This window comes from Castor canadensis, chromosome 4, assembly GCF_047511655.1.
Source record: "Castor canadensis chromosome 4, mCasCan1.hap1v2, whole genome shotgun sequence".
Lineage (NCBI taxonomy): Eukaryota > Metazoa > Chordata > Mammalia > Rodentia > Castoridae > Castor > Castor canadensis.
This window is the reverse complement of record NC_133389.1, coordinates 105,231,197-105,243,767: the sequence shown is the minus strand read 5'-3', so window position 1 is coordinate 105,243,767 and position 12,571 is coordinate 105,231,197. Positions and strand designations below refer to the sequence as shown.

General features: G+C 38.2%; 1 long non-coding RNA gene across 2 annotated transcripts in view; it reads right to left on the bottom strand.

Annotated features, from left to right (window-relative positions):
- Positions 1-12,571, bottom strand: part of LOC141422565 (uncharacterized) — a 133,955-nt gene that overhangs the window by 51,779 nt on the left and 69,605 nt on the right. The window contains exons 1-4 of one of the 2 annotated variants that reach the window (XR_012447201.1): positions 10,209-11,350; positions 9,988-10,073; positions 2,600-2,775; positions 1,744-1,885 (exon numbers count right to left, since the gene is read on the bottom strand). This is a non-coding gene — a long non-coding RNA (uncharacterized lncRNA). Of the gene's footprint in view, positions 1-1,743; positions 1,886-2,599; positions 2,776-9,987; positions 10,074-10,208; positions 11,351-12,571 lie in introns of those variants that run through there. The other variant, XR_012447200.1, reaches the window with a different exon arrangement.

The window sequence follows — 12,571 nt, the reverse complement described above, 5'->3', positions numbered from 1 at the left end:
GAGGGAGAGACGAAAGGAAGGAGGGAGGGAGGGAAGAAGAAAGAAGGAAGGGAGGGAGGAAGAGTGGGAAGGAAGGAAGGAAGAAAGGAAGGAAGGAAGGAAGGAGAGAGGGAGGGAAAGAGGAAGGAAAGGAGGGAGGGAGGAAGGAAGGAAGGAAGGAAGGAAAAACCATTCAATAAACCAAAGAGCCAATTATGCTAAAAAAAAAAAAAGTTAAGAAAACAAACAAACAAAAATCAACAATCCCCTATCATTCTGCTTAATTTTGCTTGTTTCTGCCAATAGACAATGATGTTGATGGATGGGATAGTGATAATCTATAGTATGATTAAAAACTCCCACCTCAAAAGGCTCACAAATATTGAATAAAGGTAAGTTTTAATATTCTATATTTAAACAATAACTGAAACTATATTTATTCCAAAGGAAATTTAGTCTCTTGGCTCTCAGAAGGATTTTATTCTGAATTTTACTTTAGATTTCATAAAGAGCTATTCATCGCAAATAGAAAATGGAAAACCCCTTGTGACAAAAAACAGCAAAAAATTCTAATGGAAAAGTTTTATCATTTAATTGTTGCCAACCATTATATTATTCCAGTACAAAACAATTTATCATATGACTGATTTCTTCCCAAACACCTAAGAAATAGCTAAGGAATTTAAATTTTTCATTGGAAACATCTTCCACTCATAGTCCTAGATTTTCCACTTCTAGCAATCAGAAAGAAAGAGAGAATGGGAACATGTAAGTGATAAAGGTGAGCTACAACTCTAGGAACTACAAAAAGAAATCATTTCTCTGGAAATGATTCCCAAATGTTTTAGTTAGCTGGGCATCATAGTATGTGCCTGTAATCCCAACACAAAGGAGGCAGAGGCAGGAAGGTCTAGAGTTCCAGGCCAGCAAGACCCTGACTCAAAGTTAAAAGTATCAATTAATGCTAGACATAGTCTTATCATCTTTAATATTCCATGGGTCCTTCATCTCATTCCTTATAGATGAGCATCTTTTTAGAAATGTACTTGCCATATGTTAAAGAGGCAAAACTCATGATGAAATGCTACTAGTACATGATAGCTTAAATCATTTCTGGCCCTTTTTCTGGATAAAGTAGCTCAGCACTATCCTGAGGTCATTTGTGCAGACAGAGGTCTGCTTTTTTCTAAGGTTTGCTTATTTTACTTGAATTCAACGTCAGCCATGAACACCAGCAAAGTTTAGGGTCACTGAATTCTCACACTTAAGATTTTTTGTTTCATGGTGGTTCTAATTGTACATGATCAGATGAAAGACTCTGGAATCATTTTTCTTCTTACAGGATTATTACAAATTTAGATTCTCATTTGTTTCTGGATATACTATTCCTTAGCAATCTCCGTAGTTTCCAATTTTAACACCATGCTACTGGGGTCTCAAGAGAGATTCGCTTAACTTTGAATTCCACATTACAGCTTCCTCCACCCCTATTCTAAGCTCCTGTGCCCTGAGAGAGCTTGGGCCTTCAGCGTGTGGGAAAAAGAAACCTTTGGCTTATTACATAGTAACAGAGGATGCCTTCTCACATCTGTGTGTCTGTGAAAATAAGAGGCTCCAGATACTTGAACCATTCACACACTCCCAAACTTGTGTATGCAACTGGGCCAATATAGCCTTCCCCACTCTGACAGTGCAAGCATCCAGGAGGTTCACAGGCTATGGAAGAATGCTTCCTTTCTCATACTGACCTTGAGATGGCCTCACCTATAGCTGTTGTGGCTGCTTGTGACCAGGCCGACTCTGCCATGGGAGGCTTCTCAGAGCCTGTCCTGGGTGAGAGGCTGAGACAGGTTTTGTTCTGTTGGATACTCCAGTAGGCTGTTCCAGAAGTCAACTTATTCACTTCCTGAGAGAGATTTTTTTGGGAGAAGAGACCCATATTATGGGATGTAATGGAATAAAAAGTTTTTTATTTGAACCACTTGTCAAAGGGCACACAATGATAAATTGGCTTAACCCAACTCTAAGTAAAGACAATCCTCTGTTTTCACAGTTGGTCCCTGTAGGGAATGACATTGATACACTAGAAGCTTTGAAAGTGATTGCTCCTGAGTGTAAAGAAATACCAACTTAATTCAGTAAAATAGTAATTGTTCCGAGACATGACAAAAGCAGACCTAAAAAGAAATTGAGTTTACATTCTGTATGTGACATTGTACTCCTCAGAATACTGAAAAATCGCATCTGCAAAGTTTGAAATCGTACATCAATCAGCACGTGTTTCTAGCACTAAACTGTGGGTCTCTAGCTCACCACTGTACTCCCAGGGCTCGACACAGCAGCACATGGTAGGCATTCATAACATCTGTGGGATAATTAAATGAACCTATTTTGTATAGAGAAAGCACTGTAAGCAAGATAGATACTAAGTATCCTTCATAGTGTTTTTCACATAAGCCCATGTGATACCATTCGATTAGTTTGAAAATTGTCACACAAAGGGACAGAGGTTCCCTTTCTCTAACCCACTGCCAAGTGATAATTCCCAGACCCGTGGAAGTAGACAGTCACTGGACTGAGTTCTAGACAATGGAACATGCATAGAAATAAAAGGCCTTACCTCTGGTGCATGGCAGAGAAGGGGAGATATGCCCTCTCCACACTGCCTCCCTCTCCTCTGTGTGCAGCTGAATGTAGAGGAGGATTCGCACCTGGAAGATGATGGAGCCACACATGGGATTGCCTGGGTCGCTGAAGGACTACATGGAACTTTGCCCTACATTTATTTGTATAGCACTATGAAACAAAAGAAAAATAAACTTCTGTCACGTTAAACCATTTCAACCTGGGGGCTATTTGTTATATCAACTACCTTACATTAGTAATACACCTAAATGAAGTAAATTATTTAGTCAGATGTTACATTCTGAATAAATAAGGCCAATGTTACATTCTGCTAAAAAGGCCAATGCTTTTTGAAGAGAAAAGTAGTGAACGTTACTAATCTTAGAAGTGATGAAGCCCAAGTGGGTGCTTGCAACTTCATTCCAGGCTTACAGACCAGGCAAAGGGAAGAAAATACTCTCACAATGGATTTTACAGCTTTGGGTTCTCCCATTATTCTCCAAAGCAAAATAGGATTCCTTTGCCTGAAAGTTTCCTTCATACTATCCCATCATATACCTGCCTTCATATCCATACTTATCTGTAGGAAGAATTTTATTTTCTTTCCAACTGGTTCCATAGTAACAAATTTTATGCCTAAAGTAAGATTCATGGCCCAGGTGCCACTATCAAATTCTAAGACTAAGCAAAATGGTTAAACTCATTTCCTAAAATTGCTCGAATTCCATTTCTTAGAACTGATCATGAAATAACATCTCCACAGACTAAGTGAGTCAAAAAACAAGAATTATACATTTACATAGTTTTGGAGACAAAGTAGGGATTACTCTAACACTGCACAAATTATTACCTATCTTCTCTTTCCCATCATTATGGGTTGATGATCTAAGAAAGAAAATGAACATAAGCATAGATTGGGCAAACTCTTAGGCTGCAAAAGCTTGAGTTTGGCTTAGGCACTGACCCACCCAATGTCCCTTAGCCCCTTGGCATGACAATGATCACCCTTATCTGTTCTCCTGTGGCAAATCAGATCCATAGTTCAGAAGTCACAAGTATTAGTTTGGAGTCCCTATGTAATAAATTGTCTCTCACACAGTATCCTGAGGAAATGAAAAAAGGAAAATAAGTTGTTTTGTTTGGGGCCTATCATATGATTTAAATAAGTATAATTTCCTATTTTTATTTTATTCTGTTCATGTGTCCAAATGTGTATTATCATTGGAGTTTTATGCCACTGTTTAGAAGATATCATTAAATCTTACCAAAAAAAGATTGACACTAATGGGCCTATTCTGTTTATGAAGTGATTATTATCATTTGGGATTTGGAAAACTCTGAAAGACAAAATTAAAGATTTGGAAGATAAACTTAAAGCCAAAAAGTTAATGGAGTTGGCAACAGTATCAAGTCAGTCTAAGAACTATAACTCAACATCGGCATATCTTAGATAGTCTCAATCTTGTGGATAATTTAATAGGACCATCTTCCTACCATTTTTGGACAAAATAAAATACCACCTGATAGTCTACCAAAACAACCATGTTTTCTCCCTAAATAAACCTTCCTATTTCAATCTCCATACACACTGCACTCTGCTTCTAGTGACCTTAAAAGGAAGCAGTATCTGACAGGTTTTGCTTTGCTGTTTCATTTCATTGATAAATCATCCCATGAATGGCATAAATATGTAGAGAATTCCTGGCATGTACGTTATCGTGTGAACTTTTTACACTTTTGCAAGTGTGGACCTGGAAAGCATATGAAATGCTCTGAAAGTGGTGATCTATTTGCTGTTGTCTGGAATTCATTATTTAGACACCATGGAAATTATGGTTAGAAGAAATTACATGGATAGTGTCATGTCCCCTGTGAGTATAAACCACCACACCCAAGCCCTGCATACTCACACTGCTTTTAAAACACTCCTGTGGATAAATTCCTTAGTCATTTAAATTGGATTTTAGTTTCTCCAGATCAAGAATCCCCACAGCTAGAAACTGTTCATCCTTACCCTGGAGGGCTGGCATTATGTGAAGCAGCAGAAGCTCAGAAGAAGTCCTAGAGTTCCAAACCTGCTCCACTCCTCACACATGTTTGCTTGTTTAGTTGATTCTAGATTTCCTAAGAACTGAGCAGTGACCTACCTATTCGGCCAGGGCTTCTGTTGCACACGCACATGCACATGAAGTGTGAAGGAAAAATGCTTTCTTCCTGAGTCAACTGCATATGAGCTCATACATGAACGGACAGAGTCCCACCTGCTGTCAGCACCCATACTGGTCCACTACCCATAGTCAGACTCACACTAGGGGCTCTACAGCTTCCTATACCCATCCCCAACCCAAGGAAAGGAGCCTCAAGCAGCTCCAGCTCCACATTCCTGCCCATAGGGTAACACTACACTTCTTTAATACACTCTACCATAGCATGTTAAGAGAAAGCATGTCACAAAATAAATTGTACAATGTGATCCTATATTTATAAAGCAGATGTATTCATTACCTAGGGCTACCTTGACAAAGCAACACCATCTGAGTGGCTGAAGCAATAGAAATTTATCATCACCTAGCTCTGGAAGCTAGAAGTTCAAGATCAAGGTATTGAGAAGGTTGATTCCTTCTAAGAGTGTGAGACAATCTGTTCCAGGCTTCTTGCCTAGCTTCTGGTTGTTTACTGACAATCTTTGGCATTCCTTTGTTTATAGAAACAGCACCCCAATATTTACCTTCATCTTTAAATACATAGGCATTCAGCCTATGAGAATGTCTCTGTGTTCGAATTTCTCCTCTTTATAAGTGCAGCAGGCATATTGGTTTAGAACCCAGTCTAAAGACTACATCTTAATTAATTCTATCTACAATTCTATATCCAAACAAGATCACATTCTAAAATGCAAAGAGTCAGCACGTCAATGTACAAATTTTAGAGGGATACAATCCAACCTATTAAAGCAAATGAAAAAGAAAAAGACTTTATTTCTATACAGTCATATGTATGTAGAGAAAGGAGTAGAAGGATGCCCAGCATTAAGAAACTTAAGTTTCATTTACTGGCTGTGGAATTAGCTGGGTTTAAGAAGTAGTTATTATCTATTTTATTATACATTTGATATTGCATTAAATATTACAATGAGTAGGCATTAACTTTGTAATTAAAAATCTAATAAAAACTGTAATGAAAACTTAAATAAACCACATTGCTGGAAAGAGAAAATTTCTTAAATTATTGCATTTCTCATCTTTTTCTTAAACCATTTCTTAATAGCCTGAAAATAATGATTCCTCTAAAATGCTAGATTGCAGAAGCCATACACCAATGAAAACAGAAAATCTGGATGGCAAAACCAAATGACAAAAGAGTAGGAGCAAAAGTTAAACCAAATAGATAAGATATTGGAATAATATCTATGATTGATTGGGTAAGAATGAAAGTCATTAACTTAAAGGAAGAGGAGAAAAAAGTTGAAATGAAGAAAAGTATGTATGAAAATCACAGTCAGCTATAAGGATTGTTGCATAGAAACAAAAATCTGTTGAAGTGTTTGATATGCTGAGGATAGGAAAAGAAATGGAGAATGAGAATTCCAAAATTTAAAAAGACCTCAATAATGTGCTTCATTTAATGTGAAAAGGTAAGTGTGGCAGACTAATGCTCCTCTCCAAAGCTGCACATGCATGAGTCATTTGGAACCTATGATGTGTTCTGTTCTCTAGAAAAAGTATTTTGTGAATGTAATTAAGGTTATAGATGTTAAGATGGAAACATTACCTTGGACTTTCTGGGTAAGTCCAATCTAATCCCATCAATTTTCAATTGCAGAGGTTTTCAATGCTGAGTTAGAAAGAAGGAAGAGAAGCTTGAGGTAAAGGAAGGATTTGACCCAAGGAACTGGTCTTGAAGATGGACTATGAAACCAAAGAGCCAAGGAACGTATGGGTGTCCCTTAGAAGCTGAGAAGAGCCATTAGCTGACAGCCCATGAGAAAAGGGAGTGTCATTCCTACAGCTACAAGGAACTGGATTCTGCCAATCACTTAGTATGATTTAGAAATTGTTTGAGTGTGTCCTCCAAGGGTTCCTGTGTTGGATGTTTGGTCCCCAATGTGGCAATGGTGAGAGGCAGTAGAACCTTTAAGAAGTGGGCCTAATGAGAGTCATTCGAAGTGCTTCTCTCAAAAGTGATTAAAATAGCTTTTGTGGGGCTCTGAGTTAGTTTCATTAGAGTCAGTTATTATAATACATCAATTCTGATAGTAGTCTCTAGTCTATGGCTACCTATCTTGCCATATGATCCCTTCCTCTGCTCACACTTCCACCATTATGTTTCCATCCATTGTGAGGGCCTCATGAAAACTGAGTCAATGCTAGCACCAACTCCTTCATTCTCTAGAATTATGAGCTAGATAATTTTTTTGTCTTTATAAAGTACCCAGCCTCAGGTATTTAACTGCAGTAGCAAAAAACAGATATCTGAATGAGTGCAAAGCAGATCCTCCTCATACAGGAACACAGCCCCTCCATTAACACTATGATTTAAGCCTGCTGAGATCCAGAAATCTAAAGAAAAATAAGATAATATGGGGATGAAGATATAGCTCAGTGGTAAAGTGCTTGCCTACCAACCCTGATATCCTAATTTCAACTCCCAAAACTATAAATAAGTAAAAATAAAATTAGAAATATAAGATAATAAATTTTATGGTGATTGTTATAGCAGCAATAGAAAACTAATACAATATGAATTATAGCATGTATCATTATAAATATTTAAATGGTGCACTCAGTGTGCCTACTGGGTTCAAAGAACTGTGCTAAGTATATTGTGTGCTCTGTCCCATTAGTCCTTGTCATAGCATCTCTTCTGCAGATTGTTTGTCCCCCTGTCTGTCTTTACATATGAGTGAATTAGGGTCAAGGGAAAATAATCCTCAGTGTGATTTCACATAGCTCTTTGAAATCACAGGATTTTGATTTAGCAATTGTCAGTAGATCCATCTGTGAGAAAACATATGCTTTCCTAGTAGTGGGATATACAACCTTGTTGCCTTCCATCTCTATTCAGTGACCAAGGCCTGGCTTTAAGGCAGTGACTACCTGGAGTCCCTGGATCCATCAGTGAACAAAGGAAAGCTGCCTGGTCCCCATCAAGATGGAGTTATCCCCCTTGAAAAGCTGGATGCAGGTTCTAACAGAGGATTAACAAAAACAGAAAGGAAAGCCAAACCTCAAGGCAAGACTAAGATAGCACAGGTCCAGTGGTTCCTGCAAATGACTCCTATTCTCTTCCCAGAGGCGCCTTCCTCTATATCCATGCCTCAATGTTCCTCTAGCTCTTGTGAGGCTTACTGATTCCTGGCTTGTGATACAGGTGCCTAATCTCAGAGTGTGGTTACCATTCACTGAGCTGCCATATGCCAGACACTTGCCTAAATGCTTTAACTGTACTATCTCATTTCATCCTCCATAAACACGTATATGATCGGTAATGTAATCATAGACAATTTTGCAAGCAAAATTAGATCAGTTAAATTGATCTCTGGACTTCTAAGAAATAAGTGGCAGAGTCAATAGAACATATCATTTTCTCCAATAGAACTATGTAAACTTGTCTAAAAGATGAAGAAAACCCAAGTAAAAGTCAACTTAAAAATATGGTAAAAATGTATTATCCACATAATAAGAAACTAGATGGCAGAGTGACAATAGGGCTGGTTACTTTCCCTCTTTGGTGACATCCTCCAAGTATCATCTTCTTTCTGCTTGTCCACCCTGTTGCCTTCGACATCCTCCCCAGAACCTGCCTATGCTCTTTTCCCTATTGCAGGACAGATTCAGAAGGTCCTGCATCATTGTCTCACCTAGCTGTAACCACAGATGGATTAGCACCTGAACTTTCTCCTGAGTCTATGTTAAAGATCTAAAAAATCTTTCTCCCAAACTCTTTCAACTAAAAAGCCTTATGGGTGAGAATTCTGTCACATGCCCCATTCTGAAATTGATCACTGCCAAGTTGACAGACTTACCATGACATGCTTAGATTTATCAAAACTCATTCTCTAAACACATGGAAAGGTCACCTTCTCTAGTGGTCCTGACCATCTGACCACTGGGCCAAATTAAAAAACTGTGAAAGGAAGAAGTAAAGGAAGTAGTTGTTTAATAAACTGCCACAAAGAATTTCAGATTAAAGCAAGGGCAATTGTATATAACAACCATTACACGTGACCTCCTCTCACCATTCTGAAATCCAGCTGCCATGTTTGTCGCAGGTACTGGCATAGGTTTTGTCATCAATAAAACCAGGAAATCATGGTTTCCATTATCATAGCCCCCTTGGGCCTCTTACCTTTTCTAGAAAATTAGACACAGCCCTCCACGGGCTTCATTTTCCTGCCTATATAAGATCTAGTGATGGATTCTGACTTATAGTATAGATTTTGATAGGTAAAAATAAACCTTAACTTTTAAAAAATAAAGAAATACAAGCATATTTCTGGAAATTTATTGAATTCTAAATTACCTTCTTGTATGGCCTCTCTCCCACTACTGGTTTAAACAGTATTGTTCCTTTTTTGGTGAAACTGGGGTTTGAACTCAGGGCTTTGCAGTTGCAAAGCAGGCACTTAAAAAATACCTCCAGCTCATAATATTATTCTTTGTCCAGACGATTCCCTCTGAGAAATCACTCTTACTCTTTATTTTTGAGATCTGGTATCATCACTTTTCAGTAAATTGTATGTCCAGATAACCACAAAGTTTAGAGGACCCTAATCAAAGTTTGAAGGCTGCCTACCTCATTTAGCAGAACATCCAACAATAATAACCACTAAGCACAGTGATTGTGGATGACCCTCAAAAATGCCCAAAAGCACTCCCACCTCTTCAGTTCTGATTGAGTCTGGATTTCTGTGTGTTCTTCCTGCTTTGATGGTTCTTGATCAGCTATACCATAAGAGAAAAGAAAACTAGATGATTGCCATGCTGCCCTTCTAGTCAAAAATCCACAGAGAGGACTAAGAAAACTACCAAAAATAATTAAAAAAAAATAATGATGGTGAAAGAATCTCAACAGAGAGTACACAAAAAAGTGTGTGTGCTCAGATTCTCATGGGATATATACAATTTGGTTGCCTGTTGCAAAGAAGTCTGTGAGATAAGCAAACATTCTGTCAATCCTAATTATCTTGGTGGGCTTGTGTCTGTTTCTCCAGGCTCTTTGCTGTCTTGCATCAGTGCCCTGCATCAGCCAAGATCCTAGCCAGCTGAAGAAGATTGAGAGGCAGGCCTTGCACTCGAGCCTGTGAACTGTCATTCCATATCTCTTTAGACTTGTGAGAAGGTACGCCTTTCCAATGAGCTGTCAGTTTGATTCCTGACTTACCAAAGCAGCTGTGTCCACAGAGGTCTTTAAAAAAATCATACAGGAGGACCCGATCTGCACCAGCAAGTGGTGGAAAGAGTCATTGCCTGGGAAATGAAGGAAAGGAAGAAAAAAAAGTATAGCAACAATGAAGTGACAAGTCAATTAAGTCAAACTAATTAATTTGTGACCAAACTATGATGCAAAAAAGAAAGAAAAAACTATTTATTATCCAAACTCACAAATTAACACTGTAAATGAAGTTACTTCCACTGGCTGAGTTAATGTGTTGATAAAACAGATTGAGTTGGTAGGTTCCTCTGGCTTCCATTACATTCCACTCTGCCCAGGAAGAGGAACACAATAATTGGTATCAACTCAAGAAAAGTCAAGAATTTTTTGCAAAAAAAAATTTTTTGCAAAGTCAAGAATTTTTTGTTTCCCAGGACATTTTCCCCAGGGCTAGTAACCTCACTTCAATTAGAGAGACTTTTAAAAGATCAACCCAAGGATTAGCACCAGCACATATTCTTCTTTACCACGTTAATGTCAGGGGTGGAAAGCAAAGCTCTCACTGCACCATAGCTAGAAACCTTTTTAAAACTCTGAGAAGAGAGGGAACAATTCCTTACTTTGGTCATGGCAGTGTCAAAGGTCTGGTCACAAACTCAGCATTGCTTGATATCACCATTGTTTTGTTTATGTCTCCTACTTACCAATGGAATTAGTTCTCCAGTCTCCTCCCCAAATGGACATCAATACTCCATCAACACTCCCACTCTTCATTTCTAAATAACTCTCCATCCCTCAACATGGGGTAGACTGAATATGCACAGAGAGGAATAGCTGCTCTTGGAAGGAACTGGACAGTCGTTTGTGTGGCATGCCTAGGATGTTGGCTTCAAACTTTCAGGGAAAGAAGAGTGTGACTGAAGAGCATGCAGAATCAGGGACTCCAGAGGTTCTTGACTGCCAGTCACCATCATGTTACAGGCTTATCCAGAAACCAAGAACTTGGTTTGAGAGGATTATGGTCATTTTTCAGCCTTTTGTAGAAGTACCATTATTTCTATTTGAATCCTGCCTGTGTGACTTTGACTTATTATATTCAGCCTGTTCTTTGTCTCAGCTTTCTCATCTATAAAATAAGGGTAAATAATAGTATCTACATAAAAAGTTTTTATGCAGATCAAATGAGGTAATATTTGTAAAACACTTTTAGAGAGCACTGAATCGAGTTAACACTACATCATAAGTATTAACTTTTATTTTTCACCGAATACACATATTAGCTTACTCTTCTATTTCTTTAATCAATATTTACTTGCTCTTATAAATTATAGGAAATTCCCATCATTCTACTTTCAGGCAACTGTCCTTTTTCTTCCTTGACTTTGGTTGTTATCATGTTCTTGATACCTTTAAATAATATATTTTTATAGTATAATGTGATATAATTACATCTGTTACTTGATGTATTGTCTTGAAACAATATACCTGACCACTGATACAAAAATCTCAAGGACTAACTATGAGGTAGTTTCAGATGCATGGGGCATTGTTAGGTAGATTTGAGTCAATGCCCCATGTTTAGCCCATGTCCATGTAGCTGACTCTAGCAGGGTCTCCCGGGGGCATCCTAAGTCCTTCGTGAAATAGTGTTACCTCAGAGCAGATATCAAATAAGCTCTTAATGATCTGGATATCTGTCATATGAATATTTATTCTGTGAAACATAGGAGTTTTCTCTGAGTAGGGGTGGAGTGAGATAAAGTGCTTCGTAATATCTAGGTATCTATGGCTGCAAAACACCCCCAAAATTTTGGACACCAAACTTATTATTATTTCTCATATTTCTATAGTTTGAATGAGCTCCAGTGGGTAGTCCTTTCTCAAGAGTCTCATGCATTATAGTGAAATGGAGCTGAGGCTGGAGTCATTAGAAAACTTAACTTGGTTGGATAGCCAAAAGGACTTTTCACTTACAGACTGGCACCTACCTGCTCTCTCAACTCTCTCTCCCTTTATGTTGATGGTTTTTTTCATAGCATGATGATCTCAGATTAGTCACATTTCTGACTTCCAAGAGGCAAAAAACCTGGGCTGTGAGGGGCTCACCAATACTGGCCCATGGACACTTACATCATACACTATTTTTCAAGGGGTTCAAGAAATACACTTTCTTTCTTGCTGGAGGAGTATCCTCTTGAGGGAGGTCATACTGCAGAAGAGCACATGGGTTGAGAGCTATGGCTGTTTCTGGAAAAACCAACTTGCCACAACACTTATGTTCATAGTATCAAGTCTCTCCTTCACTAGGGACCAGGAGTTTGTGAACTTACTAGGAAATGTGAATGGGAAAAAGGCTATGAAACTTGTGGAGGCAAAATTCAAATCTCAACTCATCATATGGGAGGAGCTTTTAATCACACAAATAGTTATTAGTGGGTTGCTATATCTGAGGATAAGAAAGCAGACAATCCTTAAGAAAAGGAAAAAGTCTTTGATTTTAGGAATAAAAAATGGGGGATAGTCTCAGATGCAATAGTAATTCTCTAATAAGGTACTATGAAAAATTTTGGTTCCTAAATTTGAAAACCCAGAT